The sequence below is a fragment of the Homarus americanus genome, unplaced genomic scaffold (genome assembly GCF_018991925.1).
Source record: "Homarus americanus isolate GMGI-L3 unplaced genomic scaffold, GMGI_Hamer_2.0 scaffold31037, whole genome shotgun sequence".
Taxonomy (NCBI): domain Eukaryota; kingdom Metazoa; phylum Arthropoda; class Malacostraca; order Decapoda; family Nephropidae; genus Homarus; species Homarus americanus.
In genome coordinates, this window is record NW_024722227.1 from 3,133,930 (window position 1) to 3,161,107 (window position 27,178).

The 27,178-nt window shown below is 43.0% G+C and overlaps 1 protein-coding gene across 1 annotated transcript in view; it reads right to left on the reverse strand.

The window, feature by feature from the left end:
* LOC121862543 overlaps window positions 1-27,178 on the reverse strand; it is a 119,831-nt gene that overhangs the window by 31,718 nt on the left and 60,935 nt on the right. The window contains exon 2 of the mRNA XM_042360844.1: window positions 25,359-25,429. The gene's annotated coding sequence lies outside the window, so the exon portion shown is untranslated. The remainder of the gene's footprint in view (window positions 1-25,358; window positions 25,430-27,178) is intronic.

Consider the following 27,178-nt stretch of genomic DNA (forward strand, 5'->3'; position numbering starts at 1 on the left):
TTAGTTACCACTCCGGGGTTTCCCTTCTCCATATCCTGGTTGTTGCGTCACCTCCTCAAAGTCTTCCTCGTCAGCTCCAGTTCGATGAGAGTTCAGTTCACTCTGGGAAGTGACCACAGGATCACCTATCCTGGAAACCTACGGCACAGTGACTACCTACCGTCTTCTACAATACTCAGCCTTGCTCGCCAGCCATCTCAGCTCCGCACTTAAGTATTTGTTATCTTATATTGCCTCCCACCTCCACCTTGCTTCACGATTGTTTTATGTTGTATTAATATGTATATACTGTTAATGTTTAGGTTAAGTATGGTTAAGGGTAATTTATAGGAAGCTGAATATTTTGTTAAGGAATTTATGGCACTTTATTATACGCAACGAAAACTCGCATCCTTTGTCTACCCTTTTATAGTCCGATTGTCCGGCTTTGCATGGGTTAGGTATATACTGTATAACCTGTCATCCCTGACACGGGTAACCACCTCCCACAATCACCGTGGTGATATCTCAGTCGAGGGAGAATTTTGCTTGTTGTCCCGACCACCCGGGGGTCCGTGGTCAATAGTAATACCGAGGTGCACAACCTTGGTACTCATGTAATATGGGTGTGAAGTTTCTAACTGCTTCCCTGGCGCTACAGCTGAATCATTACACAGACAGACAATCACGGATGGACACGTCCTTTTATTATTATAGAATACATATACTCTGTATATTCAGGACATAAAAAGATGGTTTCTGATGATATAAAACTATGTGAACAGCAAAATATACAAATATTGTCATATAATTAAACGAAAAAAAAGTGAAGATAACACAGACCGGTAATACAGCGGCCAGTTAACAAGGTCTACACGAGTGTTGTATCCGTGTGGCCAAACACATTCCGCTTATATGAACACGTCGGGCCCAAACCCGGATAAAAGAGGAAGGCCACCTTCAGGGTCGGCCAACCTCACATAAAATCTTGACCAAAAAATCCAAATGAATCTCGGATTTCACGGACGAGGTAACTTTGTGGGGAGCGGAGGTGAGGGCGGGCAGCAGGGGTGGTGAGTGAGGGCTGTAGCTACCTCTCCCCCCTCACTACCACCACGGAGACAAGTCCGTTATTTTAATATAAAATACAAGGTCATTTTAGATCCAAGACATGACGAGACAAAATAAAACTTACAACATAGGGTTTTTTTTAACACGAATAACCATTTTTCTAGAAACGATACAAATTCTAAACAAAATCTGTTTTTCTTTAAAAATTTACAATTATCTCATATTTTTATTCAAAATATGAGATGACAAAAAATCACTCAAGACCTGGAGCGTGTTGCCCTGGACGCATACCCTGCCTTTCTTCCCGCCTGTCAAAAAATGCGCCACTTTGCTGGAGATTTTCTCGCTCATTATGATGTCTTCAGAACATCTAACAGCCGGGATAAAAAAGATATGTAGAATAAATTAAAATAACGTATATACTTATTCCCCATTTCATGCCATAATAATTAGCCAACACTCATATCAAAATAATGTTGACAACAATTCTTAACAACCATTACTCCGACATTAAAAAGTAAATTATTTGGTATTTGGTATTTATAATTGTGTACTCACTTTAAATTTGTACAATGATGTAAGAGAAATATAGGCAGGTAATACAGTATATGGAAGAAGGAGGGAAGGAGGAAGGTAGAAGAAGACGGATGAAGAAGAAGGAAGAAGGAAGGAGGAAGGAAGAAAGAGGAAGAAGGAAGAAGGAAGAAAGAAGAAGAAGAAGAAGAAATTCAGTCAGACCTCAGTGGGACCAATTATAAACTCACCCCCTTGGTTTCTCAACAAGACTCACAAACTTTCAGACTGATCATTAGCAACACAAATCCCGACGTGTGTTTTACTTTATTAATTCTCTTTTAACCACTTTATTGAGTTTGGGTCTACAGTGAGTGTGTATGTTTATCTGGAGTACGGTATCCCCTAAACCACAGTCCATATCATATTATGTCCGTCAACAAAGGTACACCTACACCATACCGGGATTGTTTACACAGTTTCTCTATAAAGGGTTCAAGACTCTTTAACTTGTGTATACTATATAATAAACCCCGCTTGTATGTAGTTGTATTGGAGAGATGTTTTATGTCATGTCCGTGTGGTGTTTGTATAGTAAATGGTATGAGTAGACTGTTAGTTTTAAGGGCCATTTTTTGGGAGTGGGGGGAGGGGTTCGTTTAGGATTGGTTAGGTTTGGTTGTCATAGGTTAGGTTAGGTTTAGTTATCATAGGTTAAGTTTGCTAAGCTTAAATTTGGTTTACATTAGTATATACACTAGTTATAAACAATTACAAATTAAAAGAGATAGACGTATACATATATAGTTCATGACCTGTATTTAACGTGACTGATGATTTTGTTTTGCTATTAATTATCTTCATCCAATTCGATAATTGTTTTTTTTTTTGGCATTCGTATCTCCACCTCCACTTTCTCTGCTATTTGTTACGATATCTCTCTCTCTCTCTCTCTCATTCTTAATTGTCTTCACCATACTCCAATACCTTCTCTCAAACGACGCCAAGATAATGATTTTTCTCAACCTAAGTCCCCCTCCCCCTCCAACACCTGCCCTTTCGTTTGTCGTCTCCTCAACTTCTTCATCACCCCGCTCAACCTTCCCCCAATAAGAGTCTCACGCCTTTAATCTTTATTGGTTTCTTCAGCCTTATGCCTCCGGATCACGTTATTATTGTGCTCCCCTTCACAGAAAAACATCAGAAAACGATGCGATATTGTTTACCTTTCGGGGCAACGCTCCTCGGTTATTTTTCATCACGTCTCAAAACTTGACCGTGGAGATAGGAGTTTATTGGCTCCGTATGTTCTTGTTTTGTGTGTGTGTGTGTGTGTGTGTGTGTGTGTGTGTGGGTGTGTGTGTGTGTGTGTGTGTGTTTTTCTATATAAAAGTACTGATCGTAAACAACGCTTAAACTCCAAATAACGGGTGAATTGGTGTATATAAAATGAACTAAGGTTAGATTTGCGTGTAACTGATCACGAAAGCCACACGAAGAAAAAAACAACTAACATATTTTCTACATTTTTTTCTAAAGGAAACTATTCAGCTATCATGTGAAGAATTGTGAGGCTGTAGGCGAGTTGTTGATGTAGATTGACTAAATAAAATGAGGTAGTTTAGGCTGTGTGGGCGAGACATTAACTCGTGTGAGTGGACGGCTGAGTGACAATACGAGTGGGCAGTAGAAGGCCACTTACTAAGGGGAAACGGCATGCAAAGACCTACTCGTGCGTACAAAGATCTATGCGTGAGGTTGGAGTGAAATGCTGTCCTCACCTCCGATAAGTGTTACAATGCACAATGTCGGATCTCAGGTCACAAGTTCAAGTTTCTGTCTTAAGGAAAAGGTAGATGGTGTGTTTATAAGCAAGGGACAATATGGGAATTTACTTGTGGGAACGTTACCCGCAAGAGAAAACGTAAGCTTGTGCTTGTAGATACATTAGTTATAATCCCCAGAGGTAAGTTGACTAAGAGTGTATCATAAAGCCGATCTCACTGACCTTGGCTTAAATTAAGTTCCTCAAAACACAATTTTTCTAAATTATTATAAGTTAAATATCGATCAAATATGGCTGATAATGTTTGTTGCAAGTGTAAACATTTTGAGAGATTAAATCTATACCCAATCACCTTTTACAAAACTAACAAAACAACTCATGTCAAATTATTTTCAAGGTTTTGATAAAGTTTTTCAATATATAACATACTTTTCCAACTTCCTCAAGGCATTTCAGCTCTTAAGGAAACTCCGTATATTAAACCTTTACTTACTTAGGTAGAAAAAAATCTTTACAATAAAAAGCAATTATCGGGTTTGCTGAAGAAATTACACTGATTAATTTCCATGAGGCAAGTGTTTGACCCAACGGTTCTTTTATCATTACTCTGATCTTAAATTTTTGTTTTTCCATTTCCTTCTCATTCAACATTAGAGAGAGAGAGAGAGAGAGAGAGAGAGAGAGAGAGAGAGAGAGAGAGGCAAAGCTGGACATCAACAAAGGAAGAGTTACGTTTACATTAGCTTAACGTGCGTGAAACATAGAACTACCCAACCTAACCTTGACTCCAGCAGATGAAAGAGGAACAAGTAATTAAGAAGTTGCAAAAAATAATGTAGTTGAAAGAAAAAAAATATATGCCAGAATAAATTGCCGACACGAAATAAGAAACACGTGGACTCCAGACGAAAGAGAAGGAAGTAATTTAGAGGCGACAAAAACGTATTAGCCTTGAGAAAAATATGTGAGGGGGCGAGTACGAGGGAAAACATAAGAAATACGTGGGAGGTGAAAAGTGTGTGTGTGGGAGGCCTAACAGGATTTACCAAGGTGGATCCGAGATAATGGTGGTGGGGGGGGGCAAGGGAAAGATTAATGAAAATAGTACAACATACAGATATGAATAATGGCGGAGAGAAGAAAGTAAGAAAGTGGATATAGGAAAGGATGAAGTGAGTGAGAGGGAGAGGCAATTGGTAAGGCGGAGGAGGACTGGCGCTCGGGAAGGAAATATTTCCCTCAGTGATTGAAAGATTTTTAGTGTCAACGGGGTTCTGAAGACAGTCAAGAGTTTGGTGTATTGGTTATGGTTGATAACATAATACAAAGTGATGTAAACAATTATCATATGATCTTGTAGAAGGGGAATACCATAGCAGATGACAGTTAGGTAGAGATAACACAGATATGAGTAGGGTGGGTGAAGTGCTCCTGACACCTTGAAGAGAAATGGCTCATAAGATTATAATATATCAAAACAAACTAAAAGGAAAGACGTTAGAGGTAATGTCTTCGAAATCTAACTGATGAAACCCTGTGATTATGTCAACACCGAGTCAAAATGTGACAACGCTTTATCAAATATGGAGGAATTCAAGAAGCCTATTTCAATACAGAGAATCCCTGAGTCGTAACACTGTTCTCTCCCGCGTCAAACAATTTGTGAGGTGTGGTGGTAGAATTTGTCCACACTGGTGCCAGAGACATCCTACTGTGAGGAACCACAAGTTACCGCTGACAATCTACAGTAATTCACACAAATTTAAAACGTTTACTCGTTGCCTGTATGCTGGAAGATGTTAGAAAACATATAACCTTCGCAGTTTTTTTTCAGATTTTGTCCACACCGGATTTTCTTATTCTCTGAGGATTAAGTTTATGACTCGTTCTATTACTGGACATTGAATAAAAAAAATGACTCCGAGAATCCATCGCTTCTATTGGTGAAGTTATAGTGAGGCAAGAGCTGTATACAGGGCCGTCCATAGGAGGGTGCGGGGCCCGGGGCAACTTAGCCACTGCGGGGCCCCAGATAATATATATATGGAGTCAGATTATGCTGTCAGAGGAACCCACCCCCACCAACCCCCATGGGACTGTCGCTATGGATGGTAAGGTCACGGTTGCGATGGTGGAGTAAGCCGTCAGGTCAGATTAACCAGTCAACAGGTAATGTGTCTGAGGTCACTGGGTCTTGTGCTGGGCCCCGCGGGGCCCCCACACGCTCGGGGCGATCGCCCCTGTTCGCCCCCCCCCCCTAAAGGACGGGCCTGGCTGTATAGACCAATGTATCAGTTGTGAAGGACAGCATTTAAAGACTGGGATCTTTAAGACGCAGATCTGGGCCAGTTGATGTGACTATTTCACATAAACTACTACTACTAATTATTATTATTATTATTATCAACAAAAGTATCTAACGTTAAAGATACAAAAATTTTTATAAAAAGTTATTATGTTGACCCTCACAATATACACACGTAACATACAGGTACCTCAATACAAAGAGTTTTATCTCTCGTATGTTACAGGTATAATGGTTGATGGACAAGTGAAATGACTAACCTTGCTACACACACTCCCACAGGTGACTCACTCAGAGTAATACATAGTGAAATGAAATAAACATAAATAAAAGACGCAGGTGAACACAAAGAAAAGAGGAAAATAGGTAGATAAACAAAGGAATGTGTTTAACCTTCTTTTGATGGTTTAAATAAGACAACTCAGTGAGAGCTTTGACCATTTACGAAGGCCAAGGGAAGGACTATTTACTTGTCTGACATAATATTACAAAGGGTTCAAAATCCAATGATATGGACGAAGGCGAAAGAGCTGTATCCAATGTCTGTAGTCCTGTTTTATCAACCGCCCTTATGTAACTCTCACGTTTTCTTTGACAGCTTTACACACATTCCCTCCATCCATCCTTACTCTCTGATGACAGTGTAAATTCATCCGAGGAATATACAGTACAGTATACCATTGTTGCACACACACACACGCACACACACACACACACACACACACACACACACACACACAGCATATGACGTGGTTGAGTGCAATACGTGGGATGAATATGATGAGAAGAATGAGTAAAGAAACCTGACCAATGTCTTCTAACGTGATACAGTCATGTTGAGAAAATGAGAAACGAAATATTAGTAGGAGTGAATAGGTAAGAGGTGGATGGTAGGATAGGACGTGGATGATAGGCAAGAGGTGGATGGTAGGATAGGACGTGGATGATAGGCAAGAGGTGGATGGCAAGATGCACGTGAGGAGAGGAAGACGGACGTGCAGGAGGTAGCAGGGTACGTGAGATAAGGAGATAGCAAGAGGAGAGGCGGTGAGGTTTTTGTGAGAGGGAGGGAGGAGGTGAAGGACGAGTGATGATGGCTTGTTGTGTGAGGCGTCAAGAATAAACCAGACTGTAGGCCTCAGGGGAAGTACCAGAGGAGAACACTTCCTTCACACCAGCGAGGAGAAATGAATGACGATAAAACAAGTGAAAGATGTTTGTGTACCATATTTAGTCTTGTTTCTGTACACCTTGTATTAGGCAAAAGGCTTAAGAAAGTAGGGAAAATATATACAGTATACAGTTTATAATCAGCCCTCTCTAGCCTCGGCCTCCACCAGCTGTGAAAGGAGGGCGGCCGTCTCGCCGACACTCGCCCACTATTGATTCATGTTTTATGACGAAATACCCTCTTGAACTCTCCTCTCAGAGGGGGAGGAAAGACTCCTCTGCCCCCCATCCCTCTTTCCTCTGTCTTTCTCCTCCTCTTCTTGTTCTTTCATTTTTCTACCTCTATCTACCCGTTCCGCTAATTCCCCGCGTGTTGCCGCCGCCAGGGTGTACAGCACTCTACACGAGGATGAACAGCCATACCACAGTACAGCGAGAGGATTTCTGGGGCAATATTCCTGCTGCACGAAATGTTTTCTGGTACATGTTCATTAGGGGGAGCTGCTGTGTTCCGGCCCGAGGTGGAGGAGGGGAGGGGAAAGGAAGAAGAGAGAGGAGTACTGTTACATAAGAGGATGGAGGAAGGGGTAATAGGGGGGAGGGAGGGAGAGAGAGAGAGAGAACTAACCTACTTGAATAATGTATCGCCATGCATTTCTCCTCGTTCAGTGCCACACGATGCTCAAAGGCTGTCACTCTATACTTACTGAACCGTGAGTAGGACATGGGAAGGTGACAGGACATGGGAAGGTAACAGGACATGGGAAGGTGACAGGATATGGGAAGGTGACAAGACATGGGAAGGTGACAGGATATGGGAAGGTGACAAGACATGGGAAGGTGACAGGACATGGGAAGGTGACAGGACATGGGAAGGTGACAGGACATGGGAAGGTGACAGGACATGGGGAAGGTGACAAGGACATGGGGAACCTTGGGACATGGGGAAGGTGACAGGACATGAGAGGGTGACAAGACATGGGAAGGTGACAGGACATGGGAAGGTGACAGGACATGGGAAGGTGACAGGACATGGGAAGGTGACAAGACATGGGAAGTGACAGGACATGGGAAGGTGACAGGACATGGGAAGGTAACAGGACATGGGAAGGTGACAGGACATGGGGAAGGTGACAGGACATGGGAAGGTGACAGGACATGGGAAGGTGACAGAACATGGGGAGGTGACAGGACATGGGAAGGTGACAGGACATGGGGAAGGTGAGCAGGACATGGGGAAGGTGAGCAGGACATGGGGAAGGCAGGACATGGGACAACACATGGGGAAGTGACAGGACATGGGAAGGTGACAGGACATGGGAGGTGACAAGGTGACAGGACATGGGAAGGTGACAACACATGGGACAGGACATGGGGAAGGTGACAGGACATGAGAAGGTGACAAGACATGGGTGAAAGGACATGGGACAGGACATGGGAAGGTGACAGGACATGGGAAGGTGGGACACATGGGAAGGTGACAGGACATGGGAAGGTGACAGGACATGGGATGCGGACAGGACATGAGAAGGTGACAAGACATGGGAAGGTGACAGGACATGGGAAGGTGACAGGACATGGGAAGGTGACAGGACATGGGGAGGTGACAAGACATGGGAAAGTGACAGGACATGTGGGAAGGTGATGGGACATGGGAAGGTAACAGGACATGGGAAGGTGACAGGACATGGGAAGGTGACAGGACATAGGAAGGTGACAGGACATGGGGTGAAGACATGGGAAGGTGACAGGGACATGGGAAGGTGACAGAACAAGTGGGAAGGTGACAGGACATGGGAAGGTGACAGGACATGGGAAGGTGACAGGACATGGGAAGGTGACAGGACATGGGAAGGTGACAAAGAGTGACATGGGAAGGTGACAAGACATGGGAGGTGACAGGACATGGGAAGGTGACAGGACATGGGAGAGGTAACAGGACATGGGAAGGTGACCTGACATGGGGAGGAGTGACAGGACATGGGAGAGGTGACAGGACATGGGGAAGGTAACAGGACATGGGGGGTGACAGGACATGGAAGGTAACAGGGGGAAGGTGACAGGATATGGGAAGGTGACAGCACATGGGAGGTGTGACAGGACATGGGAAGGTGACAGGACATGGGAAGGTAACAGGACATGGGGAAGGTGACAGAACATGGGAAGGTGACAGGACATAGGAAGGTGACAGGACATGGGAAGGTGAAGGTGACAGGAAGGTGACAGGAACATGGGAAGGTGACAGGACATGGGAGGTGACAGGACATGGGAATGGAAGGTGACAGGACATGGGAGGTGGAAGCAGGACATGGGAGGTGACAGGACATGGGGAAGGTGACAAGACATGGGAAAGTGACCTGGGACATGGGAAGGTGACAGGACATGGGATGGTGACAGGACATAGGAAGGTGACAGGACATGGGAAGGTGACAGGACATGGGAAGGTGACAGAACATGGGGAAGGTGACAGGACATGGGAAGGAGTGACAGAACATGGGAAGGTGACAGGACATGGGGTGGACAGGACATGGGAAGGTGACAGGACATGGGAAGGTGACAAGACATGGGAAAGTGACAGTGACAGGACATGGGGAAGGTGACAGGACATGGGGAAGGTGACAGGACATGGGGAAGGTGACAGGGGGAAAGAGTGAGGACATGGGAAGGTGACAGGACATGGGAAGGTAACAGGACATGGGAAGGTGACAGGATATGGGAAGGTGACAAGACATGGGAAGGTGACAGGATATGGGAAGGTGACAAGACATGGGAAGGTGACAGGACATGGGAAGGTGACAGGACATGGGAAGGTGACAGGACATGGGAAGGTGACAGGACATGGAAAATATTAATGCCCACTCCTAACACATTTACACATGTATAAGTTAATTTGTTCATTAACACCCTCACAACCGGACACCAATTTTAATATTTGAATTGGTTAACGCCTGATGTTTTTTTTTTTCAGCAGAGAGATCCACTGACAGTTTGTTGACAGATTAATTGTCTGGGGAACGTCAGTATTATACCGAGTTTGATGAGATGAGTTAAATGTTACTGAAAAAAGATAATAATTATTGCACACACACACACACACACACACACACACACACACACACACACACACACACACTGTACCATCATGACGACCACTCAGAGTCAGGTATTATGACCCTCCATGAGTTATTTGGTGGAGTGCAGTCCGAGCTCGGCTGACTCTCAGAGGTAATATACAAGCCCAGACGAGGGAGGCGAGGAGGAAGATGTTGACGCTCGTTATTATTGTATCTTTCTCTTTTACTCTTCGTCCGTTTCATGAGCAAGGCGTTGACACTCGTAATTCAAAATGTTCATTGTTTGCTGCTTCGGGACCTCGTTCTGGCGTTAAATCTGTTGGAAGTTGTCTCTTATTGGGTCTGTGGAGCTCCTTCACTGACCTTCACAACTGGGAGAAGCTCAAGTTGTTTGGGGAGACTGTCTGGTTGTCGTGGCCTCGGTGCTGGTGGTCTTGGGTTTGGCTGAGCACATGAGGGGAGGTCTTCTGACGTTTCTTTGGTTGTAACTCTTAACTAAACTGAGGAGTGTCCAATAGATCACTCAAGTCTGGCGACCATCATGACTGACAGACCTATTTTATTGAAGAAATATACTGTAAGTTGAGGGGTCTTCAGGCAACACTTAGTTTTGGTCAATCTGATCCCATGTTGTCTGTTGTGAGAGACGGCTGTACGAATAAGCAAAGTGAGTAACATTCTCTAATATTTCTACATTAATTTACATTAATAAAGCTGGAACAAGTTGATGTCAAGAAGGATGATAAAGATCCTTCATTGTTTTGAAATTCAATGTGTCATAGTTGTTAGAGACTCACTCAAGGACGTGTTGCAAGTTGACAAGGAAGATCTGTCTGGTCTCTGACCTCGTACAGATGCGGTTCAATGTTTATTAGTTCATGTGAATTTTAAATGTCGATGCTTAACGGAGTGTTGGTCAAGGTAGGAGGTATGGCTTAAAATGAGAACAGTGTACTGGGAGGAGTTGGTACAGAAGTACCTTGGTCAGGATATTCCAAGTAACGGACGACAATCTGACCCGACTCCGTTCTTGAATATTTTGCCCATGGTAGTATCTCTCAGGTCCTGATAGATCTTTCCCGTGTTCCAGATCTCCTGAGGGAGGCTGTAAAGATGATGAAGCGTCAGATGCGCTTCCATCAGAGAGAATTTCATCTCGGCAGAAGCTTTGCTGTTCCGAGTCTTTTTGACGATTTGCAGTATCTCCGATCTTTCTTAATGGTGAACTGTGAGATATATCATTCACTTGGTCCTCAACATTCATGGAGACAATATTGGGCAGGTCTTGGAAGTGTCCTTGTTAGCATTTTAAGATTTTTTTTCGAAAAGTTTTTATTTTCTTTGATTTAATAGTGAAGGATCCGGAGAAAATGTGTCTGTAAAAGAACTTTGGTCCGGGGGAAAAAAAAGTCACAATATCATTTTAATTCACGTTACCCGACATCGTTTATCTTCACTCGATATCTTTTCTGTCTTGAGTCAGATCCGGTGGGAAGTATTGTTTTCTTCTCAACTCATTGTTTTGTTGGTCTCATAAAGCTTTTCATTTCTGATCGACGAGTTTAATTTTAGATTTTCATTAACCTTTGCGTGCCCTTTTACAGTGACCCGAGAACTCCTCACAGACCGAGAGAGAATGACTGCATCTAGACTCTTCCATTAAATCTCGAAGCTTTTTTGGGGCCAACGGGAAATCTCGAAAGCTTGTCTCCCACAGAGCTCGAGTTTTTGTCTCCGTTCAGGATTCCAGAGTGCTTCAATATTTATCATCCCATTTCCTCCTCTTAGCTCTCCAAGTCTCGGACGAAGATGATTCAGTATACCTTTAACCTCTCGAAATGGCACAAAGACGTTGTTCCTTTAGTCAGCTAAGAACAGAGGCCCTCGCTCCCTCATCTATACTACCGACGGGGACATCTCACACTCTCCTGACGAGGTAATTGTGTTGATGGTGGCTCCTACATATAGATACACACACATATGTGCACTCACTCAGATACACATAAGCGTTAACACATACAAACAAATACATTCACTCAGACAAAACAAATACTCAGACACACATACCTAATGCTTACATAAAAAACGCACATACCTAACGCTCACAAACACACACACATACCTAACTCAAACAAATACAGTACACACTTATGTCGACATATTCTCTGACATACAAGCACAACATAAACATACAGACACAACGCCAATACAAACATACACACACAAGTATAATACAGACATACACAAACACCTACAAGCACAACACAAACACCCACAAACACACAAGCATATCACAAACATACACACACAGAACACAACACCAATACAAACACAAAAAAAACTCTACACAAACAGCACAAACAAACATACACGCCCAAACGCACTCCCGATCTTTAGTCACATACTTTGAGTACATTTTTGGCCAGTTTGCATCGTGAGTTGATATATTCATGAGAGAGAGAGAGAGAGAGAGAGAGAGAGAGAGAGAGAGAGAGAGAGAGAGAGAGAGAGAGAGAGAGAGAGAGAGTCAGCACCAGGCAGCCATGTAACAGGAAACATAAAAGAACGTCCTTGTGAGCTGTTGTCTCCTGTTGGACACCACCTCCTCCACCCACATGTTGACCCGGCGTGGGAGAGGAGCTGAGGAGGGTAGGGATGGGGAGGAGAGGGGATAGTAGGGAGGGGGGGGAGAGGGGATAGTAGGGAGAGGGGGGGGGTAGAGAAGTAAGGAGGAAGGGTGAGAGAGAAGGATGGAGGATACAAGACACTCTCATGGTCTTCTGTTACCTCCTCACATAGCAACTCTGAGGACCTACCTGATGGTGTGTTTACTCCGAGTCACTGTGTGTGTGTGTGTGTTGAGGTGCTAGTGTATTGTGCACCCCATACTCCTCCTGTGAGCGGTGGAGCAAGATAAGTATAACAGAGAAGAGTGTTACAAAGGGTGTTTATTACTCCCCACACCCCAGTGGTTACAGAGTATGTCCAGTATATTGTTTGTTTAATTTAGTATACATAGAAGTTTATTAGTTATTAAATGCGATATATGAATACATCTTTAGTATATATCAAACTACCAAGGCGGTGTGTTGTGGTGTTAAGGCCGCAGCAACCGAGTGACCATCAGAAGAAGTAATAATACTGTACACATAATATGAACATTTCAATTAAGTCTATTATATCCTGCAGTATAGACATCAAACTCGATAGCAATTTTACCCTTTACTTAGATCTCTCTATGCGTAGCTAAGCCAAGTTCTTAGGCTAATTTATTTATTCCCAAATTAGGAGACGGTCACACGGTATTATATCCACATAACCAAATCCCAAATATTGTTACATAACCTTCGTCAGTAGTCCTTCGTCAGTAGGTCAGAGGCAGGTTCTTCAGGAGTTGACGTCATAAGCCACTCGTGCATTAACAAGGGTAGTTGAGAGAGAGAGAGAGAGAGATAGAGAGAGAGAGAGAGAGAGAGAGAGAGAGAGAGAGAGAGAGAGAGAGAGAGAGAGAGAGAGAGAGAGTAACCTAAAGCTGTATTATGATGGTGGTTGAAGAGAGCACACAGGTGGGTTAGCACAGGTAATGTGTATACTAATGCAGGTGTAAACCGTAGTGGTGTAGGGGAGGGGAGGGGGTGTCACGTGCTAATGTTGTCTAGTGGTTACTGTTTGTATACCTGTAGTGTCACTGTTTGTATACCTGTAGTGTCACTGTATACCTGTAGTGTCACTGTTTGTATACCTGTAGTGTCACTGTTTGTATACCTGTAGTGTCACTGTATACCTGTAGTGTCACTGTTTGTATACCTGTAGTGTCACTGTATACCTGTAGTGTCACTGTTTATATACCTGTAGTGTCACTGTTTATATACCTGTAGTGTCACTGTTTGTACACTGTCAATGTACATTATTTATATACCTGCACAATCTACGTAAATACTAACATCAATTTCAGCGTGTATGACATTTTAACGACTGTCTGCTTGTCTGTCCGTTTGTCTGTCTGTCTGTCTGTGTGTCTGTCTGTGTGTCTGTCTGTCTGTCTGTCTAGAAAAAATATAAACATCGGGTTTACATTTCCAAAGGGATTTTTACCGTCTATTCTTACATTTTCATACACCATATAATATACAGTACAACCATTTACGAATTATTTTCTCTGTAATATACCCGATGTAACATAACACACGAATCGGTAACAGGGGTAACTTTTTTTAATTGATAGTTCATAGTGTTTATATTATGTAATGGTCTGTAATGTACTGTACTTTAGAATGCATTTTCGCTGTGTGTTGACATTTTTGGGGGGTTAGTAATGCGTTGATATTATGGAAAATTTTGCGTTAGTTTTTGAAGATAATTTATTTTGGGTTATTATCCTCTATCCACCTCACCATCATATATCCACTTCATCATCCACCTCACCATCATATATCCACTTCACCATCCACCTCACCATCATATATCCACTTCACCATCCACCTCACCATCATATATCCACTTCACCATCCACCTCACCATACACACATCCAACAACCTCACTAAAACACTAACCCCAAACTAAGTATAGGCCTAAGGGGTTAACAGGGATGTAATTCTCAGTAGGTGGATTCAGTGAGGCCCACATCCATCAAGGTAGCGGATGTGTACAGGTGAGTGGAGGCCTCGGGGGGTGGTGAGTGTTGTTGAGGTGGGTAGGTCATAAGTTTCTGTGTTAATTAGGAACTGTCATATACCTGCTACCTGTACCTCAACCCCGAGCTAAAATTCCTGTTGTAATGAATTTTATGTGTTAGGATGTTGTTATAGTGAGTGTGTGTGTGTGTGTGTGTGTGTATTATGTTCCTCTTGTGTCAGACGAATGGAGAGAGAGAGAGAGAGAGAGAGAGAGAGAGAGAGAGAGAGAGAGAGAGAGACAGATCTTGAGTTTGCACTGAGTTAAAACTTATGCACACACACACACTATCTCTGTTAGTTCAGTCTCCAGCTCCCTCTTACACAACGAGCCACGTAACCTGAGGTAAAGCCGGGTACAGTATAGGGTAGTTAGTCCCTGGCCAGTCTACGGCAGCGGAATAATAATGAAACAGAAAAGCTTGATGACCAGTCTTTGAAACTATTAAATAAACTGTTATTATTTAGCTATAATTATGACTGGTATCTCGCCCCCGTTTTTTCAACTCTACTGAATTATGAGAAAAACATTATAGATAAAGCTTATATCTTTATGTCAGCTTAGCGAGGTTCCTGATATATGAGGAATAAAGCTTAGTGTATTTATTTATGGTCATGTATTGTGAATCACTCGAAATTATTGACAATTCTGGCGTCTCAGTGGTACAATATTAGTTGGATTTCATATTGATTACATATATTTTGAGTATTTATTACGAATTAAAAAAAATGGTTCCTACATTTACAGTTGGGTGAGTGAAGGCGGTCGAGTACCGTGCCATCTTGTGTATCGAAGGCTTAGTATACAGCCCCTAATGGGCAGTCAAAGCCTATGGGACCCACTTTCAAGAACTAAAAATTGCAGATATCTGAAGCAGTGCTTACATAGAATTACAATGGCTGTGTATAACTAAAAGACTGATAAGCATAATAAGCAATATGAATGTTCAAAGTAGATGAACATTCAGTATAAGAGTTAAACGGTTGCATCAGTAATGAGCCACATGCTGTGTTCACCGAGAATAAAAAAGACAACTAACTAGACACGTGTGAAAAATTCCCAAAACATTTGTATGTTAATTCCCGCTCATTCCATTTTTTCCCAGTGGCAGCCGTGGCACTTTTTCCTCCGGCGGACAATGTGTGCCAATTAAACTGTTCCACTACACAGACTAAACACAGCGTCGGTGTAACAGGCGGGATGGGAAGGATGTTAAGTATTGGTGTACATAACATAACACACACTGGTATACAGTATTTATTACGAAAAACACACAACACACGGTATAGGAACACAATATTAAGGAAAGTAATAAAAGAACGGTATGGAAAAGTTACGAAACTGTTTGGAAAATCTCACCTTTGGGAGTCAGCCCACACAACACCAGGTCAGACATCCTCATAATTATGATCAACTGAAAATCACACCAGCCTAAATTTTCCCCACAGACCTACACACCTTGGCGCTGATGACCCTCAGTGCCTGGCCACGGCCCCTGCCACTGGACACAAGCTGAGGAGTCTTTAGAAATAGTGACAACTGATGTATAGATAATAAATACATCTACCAATAGCTGTCAGAGAGCTTCCCGGCCGCTGCTGAACACGAGGATGTCACAACAGTAGGAAAATCATGTAGACTGATTACTAACGTGGGATATTAACTGGAGTACAAGAGTAAAGTTTTAAATATCTTATAAGTAACATTATAATTCTATTGAAGTAACAATATTGGAACCTGTATCTGAATTATTAGTAAATTTTTATCAGCAAAAATAACTCCATCATGTGACGCATCGAACACGAAGAATTTGTTCCTTGATGATAAAAAATGATAACAGTACGAGCCTCGAACCTTACTGCCATACCATACACAACTAAGGCCAGACACAGCCATCAAACGCTACTGACAACCATATACAGTCATTCACTCATAACCATCACCAATATCTTTGACAGAATGACCACTAGGCCTTTCACACCCATCTTCATGACTTAACCAACCAACACACTCCTAATGGTCGACTAGGAGACAAGATATAGACCACTTATCAGCATCATCTAACATCTCCCATCATTACTTAAGGCTTCGGGTATGTTAGGTATACTCATGTTACCTCGACGACGCTGATAAAAGAGAGAGAGAGAGAGAGAGAGAGAGAGAGAGAGAGAGAGAGAGAGAGAGAGAGAGAGAGAGAGAGAGTAAATTAAAATACAGGTAAATGACGAGGCTTCTACGGGTGTATCATGCAGGTGCACAACACACCTTTGACAGAAGACACCGACAGAGACAGTAAGATGCCGAACTGAAAGGCCGCAGCATATGCTGTGATGGAAACTAGGGGGTGGCGACGTGTGCGCCGAGAGAGTAATAATGTCCAATAGGGAGAGAGACCTGGCTAGTGTAATTTATAGAGAGCGCGAGCCTACTCGCTTGAAGCCCGCTCCACTGCCATTCCTCTTACCAATACTACTACTCCCTCCTTCTGCTCGAGCCTTTGCAGGGCAGGGACAGCGGCGGCTTTGTTGTTGTTGTATGCCGCGCTTTGTTTCGCAGAGGCGTGTAGCGCTCTGCTGGGGGGTGGAGGATTTTCTCACCATGTATATGAGTGAAGCAAGATAACACCCCAAAGATGATCTTACAAATATACATAAATAAATAAATCCTCGTCATCGCCACCTCCTGCCACCGGTAGTCCCCCGCCCACCTCGCGCAGTCCGCCACTACAACAAAATTCAGCCCAAAAGAGCCCGCACCGATAGATATAAGAATAGCACCATCCCATCTATTGTTAAAATAATAAACAACTCCTGATTTATGTACTGTACAGCCCTGTAAATGTATTGAACGTATATCATTATGTCTAAATCACATGTAAGTTTGTGTATTTTCAGCCACTGGCTGCAACTCTTATTAATAAACCGTTTATTATTATTATTATTATTATTATTATTATTATTATTATTAGATTATCACCACCATGTTGATCCAGCACTACTCACAAGGTCACTAACATAACATGACCCGGTGTGACTTAGGAAGGTGGGTGGTGAAGGCGTAGCTGGGGGGAGAGGGAGGTGGGTGTGTGGGGGGGAGGAGGGGGGTTAGTGGTGGCGCCAAGGTCTCAACTCGATATATAAATAATGCAAATCAAGTTAAAGCTGTCACTCGGGGTAGCTGCACCCGCCTGTCACACACACACATCCTGTTAATCGAATCTCACACAAATTACAACACCTCTCTGACCCATTAGCTAATACTACTACTACGTGTACACAAACACACTCAAATTATTAACACTACTCAATATTGCTTTATAGAAATAACTCCCATCTACATAACAAAGTTTTCAATATATATATTTTTCTTTAATTCGAGCACTCCAAAATTATTAATATATTTTAGGATGTGTAATAAACAAGAAAAAAAATCAGAATAGGAATGAAAGTGATGACAAAATTTAATATCTAAAATCGTCAGACGTAGATATTATATAAATAAATTACAGTCAGCATCAGGCTACAGTTGGAAACCTGGAATGTCATAAAGTCTATCCATAACAGGAACACTCAACCTACGGCTACCCTCTCAGATTTTAAGATAGCTGGTACAAGAGTAACAGAACCCTCCCTCATTAAAAACTATTTCAATTATTATATACTTTATCAGGTATCAGGAATCTTGCTGATTCTCTCTCCTCTCCTCACCCATGGCAAAGTCATTTGCCACTTTACTTCATACTCCTCAGACTGTACTCACCCCTTAAGATGTGAATTACACGAAAGCGCTTGGGAGCTTCATGTTTTCTTGTTTCTTATGTGGTTATCAGCATATCATCTCTTAAGGTCAATAGTCTCGGTGCATCACAACAAGACGAGTTTTGTAACTGGTGTTCCTTTCTGTAGATAATAATTATAACGGTACAAATGGCATGTAAGTTAACATCACTTTCAATCACTTTTATAACTATGTTATCACACGAGAAAATTGTATCAGAAATCACATAAACATTGAGGACTGCAGGCGAAAAAAAAATCCTTTGTAAAATTGTTAGCCTCGCTGTTGTTGACCAAGAGGCAAACCAACAGCTGCCAAACAAAAAACCAAAACAATAAATTGTAATTTACTCGCATCATTAAATATAACCAACACTAAAACCAGAGGTAACGTTAGTGCACTGAAAGGTAATTAGTAACGTTCAATGATTATAAAATTTCTCCCAAAAAAATTTAAATCCTCAGTAAAAAAAAAAATCCCATCAGAAAACGACTTTATTTTTATTCACGATACAGAAAAAATGAGTTGCCGGGTAAATTAACGTTCACCATCACTGACTAACGTTTTTTTTTTGGTTAGTATAGGTACATTGTTTACTTTTTATTCAAACACTGAGAATAAATCAAAACAATACACTTTTATCGCTCCTATTAAATCGCTTTTACAATAGAGTGATAGAAAACATGATACTATGATATTATGAACACATGCCATAATAATTGTTTTTGGAGTGTACAGTTTGGTGCGGCTTGGTATACTTAAACAAATCTCTTCTTAGTGACAAAAACTTGAATATGTTCATGAAGATATCTTAATGTATACAAGAGACAGAGATATACACATTCTTCAGTTGATGGGGATAGATAGTTGATGGGGATAGATAGTACAGAGCCGAGGGTAGATATGTTAAATCTTTTGCCGGGACAGTAGGGATAGGCCAGGGAGGGTAGGATAATAGGGGTAGAACAGGGACGGTAAACAGTAGGGGTAGAACAGGGACGGTAGGACAGTAGGGGTAGAACAGGGACGGTAGACAGTAGGAATAAGGGAGCTGACACAGTTTACTAATATCACAAGTAAGGAAAAATATCATCACTTTACACACATATAAACTCTTGGTCGCCTTCACAATCCTCAACCACCTTCAAAGTGATAAGCCAATTTTAAGATCATATATATGGTAATTGGTCACTTGGCCATAGGAGAAGTTTCACTCTAAAATACAGGTGGGTAAGATAGTTTGAAATTCAATTCTCCGTCAATTTGGTGATGGAAATGTATATGTTAGATAGGGTCTTCTCACGTAGGGGAGCTGATGGTACTGAGAGACTCTGAAGCAGGACACAGGGAGAGTGCCTTTAGATCTTCAAGCTTTAGTAGGTCAAGGACGAGGGTTAATGTTTACCCTTTCAATCTCCCCTCTCAGTACATAACTTAGTTTAAAGTAACAATTACTTACCTACTGCTACTTCAGAGAAACTGTGGCCCTCAGGTGGAAGGGGAGGAGATGACAGAAGAGTCAGGGGAGAGGAGGGGAGGGGAGCTAGTAACAGCTGTAGAGACGGAAGGAAACCAGTAGTACAGTATAAGGTTTATTATTAACTGTGTAACCATGTGTCCGTGTGCATGTGAATATGTAAATGTAAGTATGTGTCATGTGAGTGTTATCTGTAAGAATGTTTATGTACTGTATATACTGAATGTGTAGTCCGATGAAACAATGTTGTAATAATGTATCACTAAACAACATTGGAACCTTTCATAAGTGTTACCTTTTAAAGGATCCAGTCTTGTGTTATTTGTATCGTCTGTACAAACGTCACTGTATTAACCTGACGTAGACATTGGTGCTGGTACTTATGTTTCTCGCTCTATATTAAGAAGTCGAAGTACGAATACCGTATCTATTTTCAGTTTCTATTATGTTGAAGAATTCGTCACTAATTGGCACTCACTTCCGGCGGTGAGAATTCGGGTGAAAAAAGATCTCGAGATGATAAAAATGTTATCGAGGTCTTGAAGAAATTCTTTAATGAAACCAATTTAGCGCCTCTTAGGGTGTTCAATAGGGCGAATAATCCACCTTTCGATTTCGTTTTCTTTCTGTAAAGTTGTTGTTGACTTTTACACGAAGGCAATACGAAAATTTTCAAATTGGTTTACCTGGAACTGCCAAGAACATATCGTCAGCGCACCAGAAGTGGGACTCAGGTAGACTCCAGTAGCCTCTTGAGCGTTGTATTTTGTATATGACTTGTCATGGCTAACCTTGTTGGCTGACTGAACATCACCCCGTTGACATGTGTACTGTACCTTCTGGTGTACTGTACCTTGTGGTGTGCTGTACCTTCTGGTGTACTGTACCTTGTGGTGTACTGTACCTTCTGGTGTACTGTACCTTGTGGTGTGCTGTACCTTGTGGTGTACTGTACCTTGTGGTGTGCTGTACCTTGTGGTGTACTGTACCTTGTGGTGTGCTGTACCTTGTGGAGTACTGTACTTTGTGGTGTACTGTACCTTGTGGTGTACTGTACCTTGTGGTGTGCTGTACCTTGTGGAGTACTGTACCTTGTGGTGTGCTGTACCTTCTGGTGTACTGTACCTTGTGGTGTGTTGTACCTTGTGGTGTACTGTGCCTTGGTTGTGCTGTACCTTGTGGTGTGCTGCTGTGCCTTGTGGTGTGCTGTACCTTGTGGTGTGCTGTACCTTGTGGTGTACTGTACCTTGTGGTGTACTGTGCCTTGTGGTGTACTGTACCTTGTGGTGTGCTGTACCTGTGGTGTGCCTGTACCTTGTGGTGTCTTTGTATTACTGTGCCTTGTGGTGTGCTGTGGTGTACTGTGTGTGTACCTTGTGGTGTGCTGTACCTTGTGGTGTACTGTGTGTGGTGTACTGTGTGGTGTGCTGTACCTTGTAGTGTACTGTACCTTGTGGTGTGCTGTACATGTGGTGTACTGTACCTTGTGGTGTGCTGTACCTTGTGGTGTACTGTATCTTGTGGAGTACTGTACCTTGTGGTGTACTGTACCTTGTGGTGTGCTGTACCTTGTGGTGTACTGTACCTTGTGGAGTACTGTACCTTGTGGTGTGCTGTACCTTGTGGTGTACTGTACCTTGTGGTGTACTGTACCTTGTGGTGTACTGTACCTTGTGGTGTACTGTACCTTGTGGTGTACTGTACCTTGTGTGGCTGTACCTTGTGGTGTGCTGTACCTTGTGCTGTAAAATTGTACCTTGGTGTACTGTACTCTGGTGTACTGTACACCTTGTGGTGTGTGTACCTTGTGGTGTACCTGTGGTGTACCCCTGTGTGTGCTGTACCTGGTGTACTGTACTCTTGTGGTGTGCTGTACTTGTGGTACGTACCTTGTGGTGTGCTGTACCTCAGTGGTGTACTGTACCTGTGGTGTGCTGTGGTGTGCTGTACCTTGTGTACTGTACCTTGTGGTGTGCTGTACCTTGTGGTGTACTGTACCTACCCTGTACTGGTGTACTGTTTGTGGTGTACTGACCTTGTGGTGTACTGCTGTACCCAGGTACCTGCATTCTGGGTGTACTGTACCTGCAGGTACTCTCAAGGGTGTACTGTACCTTGTGGTACCTTGTGGTGCTGTACCTTGTGGTGTGCTGTACCTGTACCCACTGGTGTGTACAGGTGTGTACCTTGTGGTGTACTGTACCTTGTGGTGTGTTTGTACTCACCTTGGTGTACTGTACCTTGTGGTGTACTGTACTTGTGTGACCTTGTGGTACTGTACCTTGTGGTGCGTGCTGTACCTTGTGGTGTGCTGTGACCTTGTGGTGTACACCCTGTGTGGTGCACCTACTGGTGTACTTGTGGTGTGCTGTACACCTTGTGTACTGTACCTTGTGGTGTACTGTACCTTGTGGTGTGCTGTACCTTGTGGTGTAATTGCACTTGTGGTGTACTTGTGGTGTACTGTACTTGTGGTGTACTTTGTGGTGTGCTGTACCTTGTGGTGTGCTGTGTACTGTACTGTGGTGTGTGTGTGTACTGTACCTGTGGTGTACTGTATACTGTGTGTGTACTGTACCTTGTGGTGTGCTGTACCTTGTGGTGTACTGCCACTGTACCACTGGTGTGTGCTGCACCTGTACCTGTGGTGTACTCAGGTGTACTGCTTGTGGTGTACTGCCTTGTGTACTGTACTTGTGGTGTGCTGTACCTTGTGGTGTACTGTACCTGTACTGCACCCACCTTGTGGTGTGCTCCTTGTGGTGTACTGCACCTGTGTGGTGTACCCCTGCACCTTGTGGTGTGCTGCACCTTGTGGTACTGTACTTGTGTGTACCTGTGGTGTACTGCACCCTTGTGGTGTACTGTACCTTGCACTGCCTTGTGTGTACTTACTCCTCAGTGGTGTACTGTACTGTACCTTCTGTACCTTGTGGTGTGCTGCTGTACCTCTGTACCTGTACTTGTGGTACCTGTGTGTGTACTGTACCTCACCTTGTGGTGTGCTGTACCTTGTACCTGTGGTGTACTGTACTTGTGTGCTGTACCTTGTGGTACTGTACCTTGTGGTGTACTGTACCTTGTGGTGTACTTGTGGTGTACACCTTGTGGTGTGTGTGTACCTTGTGGTGTACCTTGTGGTGTACTGTACCTTGTGGTGTACTGTACCTTGTGGTGTGTGTACCTTGCTGTACCTGTACCTTGTGGGTGTGTGGTGTACTGTACCTTGTGGTGTACTGTGTGGTGTGCTTGTGGTGTACTGTACCTTGTGGTGGTGTGGTGTACTGTACCTTGTGGTGTGTACCTTGTGGTGTACTGTACCTTGGTGTGTGTACCTGTACCTTGTGATGTGTGTACTGTACTGCTTGTGGTGTGTGCACCTTGTGGTGTACTGTACCTTGTGTGTGTGTGTACCTTGTGGTGTACTGTACCTTGTGGTGTACTGTGGTGTACTGTGCTTGTGGTGTGCTGTACCTTGTGGGTGTACTGTACCTTGTGGTGTGCTGTACCTTGTGGTGTACTGTATCTTGTGGAGTACTGTACCTTGTGGTGTACTGTACCTTGTGGTGTGCTGTACCTTGTGGTGTACTGTACCTTGTGGAGTACTGTACCTTGTGGTGTGCTGTACCTTGTGGTGTACTGTACCTTGTGGTGTACTGTACCTTGTGGTGTACTGTACCTTGTGGTGTACTGTACCTTGTGGTGTACTGTAACTCATCATGACGGTTTCGGGGATGTATGTACCTGTATAGGGAATGTACTGTACCTCCTAATAGTCAGGTAATCTTTATGGTAGCTTCAGGCAGTACGATAGTAAAAAAAAAATGTCTTTGCATCTGAAGAGGCTGCCAACTTCTTCGGCATTTGTAGATCACATCATCATTAAAAGTCTTCTGACCAGTTTTGTGGGTGTGATGAAAATCTAGACGAAATAAAGTGCTACTACTACTACTACTACTACTACAACTACTACTTTTTTCTATTTGAAAAAGGCCTCCAGCCTCCCCCAATAGCCACATCTTCGCCACCATTTTATTACCTTAATATTAAATATCCTAATACATAAGTAGCTATCCTAGCTGTGTTGAGTTAGTTGAGCCGCAGATCTATGCGGCATTCAGTGACTGTTGCCTCAAAGTCAATATCTGCAACTGTTATCGGCTTTGGGGCCGATGCTCTCGTTTTCCTGAGGCAGAGCAAAGCCGACCTAAGGAGAGAGAAGGACAGTCGACATCTCATCCAGGCTGTAACATAACTTCTGGGCTGCTGCTTTTGTTCGGAGGTCACCTCCGCGAGTCTGGCGTAGAAGCAACTTGCACTTGGTCCCATCCCACCAGAGGTGCTACTACAACTACTACTACTATTATAATCAGTGCTACTACTACTACTACTACTACTACAACTGGAACTGCATATGGCACACAACTCCCTGTGTCCGCCCTGCGTCACATATTTCCCAGTTCCCGCCCTGCGTCACACACCTCCCAGTCCTCGTCCTCCATCATACATCTCCCTGTCTCTGTCCTGCGTCACACACCTCCCTGTCTCTGTCCTGCGTCACACACCTCCCTGGGCAACCTTTGTGCAAGAGACGCCATCATGAACCTCCACGACACAATAATATTTTACCTAACACTGATACAACACACACCAAACTTCTCAAATTCTGTTATTGTTATTTACTTAAAAGAACAAAATATAGTCCGCCTGACCCAAATAGATAGATAAAAATAAAATTATATATTGTAGCCGGTATGTTGTGAGGCAGAATGACATAAACATTGTGTTCCTTCCTGCTGTGGTAGAGAGAGAAGTAGCCGCGGGAGGGAAGGGACAACGCGTATAGCCTAGTGTAGTTGATGACGTGGAGCGAGGCAGAATAATACACCATCGTTCCTCCCTGCTGCGGTAGAGTGGAGGGGTGAGGGAGAACACCAACCCTTACCTTAGTTTATCTTAGTTTACGTGAGCTGGGTAGTTAGTGTGTTTTCTCAGGTGTAATAAACTCGTCTCATTGTGTTTATTCCCCAAGGACACAGGTACAGAAAGACAGTTATATATTCCACCCAAGTTAGAACGTTATGGCACCTGTCATCAACCAGCACTATGGAGGGGTTGAGAGACTCGCTCATAGCAGGCAAGTGACAAACACGGACCTTCATATTATAGTGTACACAGTTACATGACCACAGTGGATATAGATGAATGGATGGCTTGTCTCGTGTGTTACAGAGGGCCTAGTGTGTTGATGCTAGTGACCCTCCCCTTTCTGTGCTATAACATGACCTCGGACCTGAAGTATCTATACGGGTGTGTAGTCAACATAACACAGCTTAATTCGTAAAGATTTTGGTGCGTATTTTGTGCTGATGAATCGTAAAATGTGAAGTTTTTTTTTTTTTTTTTTTCAAGCAATTCGTGAAGAGTTCGATACAATTTGAGGTTTCTTGGTACAGATAGTGGGAGTTTGAGGCTTATAGGTACTAGTAATAGGAATTATAGACTTATAGGTATAGGTAGTGGATACTTACAGGTATAAGTGATGCTCCGTATATATCACCTGTGTGGCTGGCTGGGGTGGTCACAGGGTCGCTCGTCACACCTGTGTAGAATAGAGCTGTTATTGCCTCCTGTCTTGACTATTAGTGTGTTAGTATTTACATTGTTGTATATCATAGTTCTTCATACACTTAAACTTTGATACACTTACAGCAAAACCTTGATTCACTTACGATAAACCTTCACGGACTCACAATATACCTTGATGCACTCATAATAAACCCTGATACACTCAAGTACACATTTAACACTTACAGCATTACCTGGCCACATTTACAACATAATCTGGCCACATTTACAACATTACCTGGCCACATTTACAACATTACCTGGCCACATTTACAATTTTACCTGGCCACTTACAATATTACCTGGCCACTTACAATATTACCTGGCCACATTTACAACATTACCTGGCCACATTTACAACTTTACCTGGCCACTTACAATATTACCTGGCCACACTTACAACATCCCTGGCCACCCACTATCACTCATTATACCGTATCTCGCACCCTAAACTCTTGCTTAAAACATTAATGAAAAGGAAACAAGACTCATTATTTATTCTAACGTGTGTATTGATACCTATCGTAAAATAATTATAAAAAAAAATGAAATATAGAATTACTTCAAATAAAAAAAAAATCGCAAGAGAATAACTCCCCCGACTGTCCAGAGATAAACAGAGGAACAGGAGGAACAGCAGGAACAGCTTTAAGGACAGTGTGTACAGACAGAGAGGAACAGCGGATCCAAGAACACCATCGCTAGCGTGGGGGAATCTAAGGTAATTCCACTACGAGAGGTCATGGACTAGTATCTTACCTACTATACAATATATTACCACAGATCATTATAAAACCAGTTCGGTGTGGCAGATATCCTATACGTTGTTTCATTTAAGTGCTAAGTATCAGGTGATAAATTATCCATCACCATCACTTATATGACTATAATAAGGGTGCCACCACTCCTACCAGCTAAGCTAATAAATACTCTAAATGTATTTCTTTACGGGTCAGCACTGCATTCCTAAATTGGTGAGGAAAGTGTGCAAATGTCAGGTAACTCCAGCTTCCAGAATAGCATCAGGAGGGATGGGACAGGATGACACAAGAGGAATGGTGCACCTGCCGACGTCATCATGGTGCACCTGCCGACGTCATCATGGTGCACCTGCCGACGTCATCATCCCCAGTCTAATAATAGTGGCGTAATAACAGCGCCATCACTTTTAATTGGAGCAGTAGCAGCAGCAGCCCCCTGTCGTATTAACTGCACGGCGATAATGGGGCCATTTATCGCCCTACCTACAGTAGTATTAGTGGTCATGCAGATACGAGTATAGTCAAAAGGTATGGTAGTGTTATTAGTACTTCCAGCACACTCAGTAATAAAGTCACCCACACGAACGTTATCCTAGCCACCATCATCACCACCAGCAGCAGTATGAAGTACACAAGGAAAGTAATGAAAATAATGCCATAAACAAAATCGTGACGAACAGTAAGGACACCACAGCACTTCAGGAAAGAATATCGTGAGTATCTTGTACTATTTTGCATCAAGTAGTAATACCAAGTACATTACTAACAGAAAAATTCGTAACATAACATTAAGCTCAGTAAAAGAACTATTACAACTTCCATAGAAAGTTTACAGTATCGGTGTCATTAACAACAGAAGGAATTGTAGTCCCTCCTCCCCTGTCCCACCCTCCTGTCCCACCCCAGTCATTCCCCATGTTCCACCCCCCTGTCCCACCCGTCATTCCCCGAGTCCCACCCGC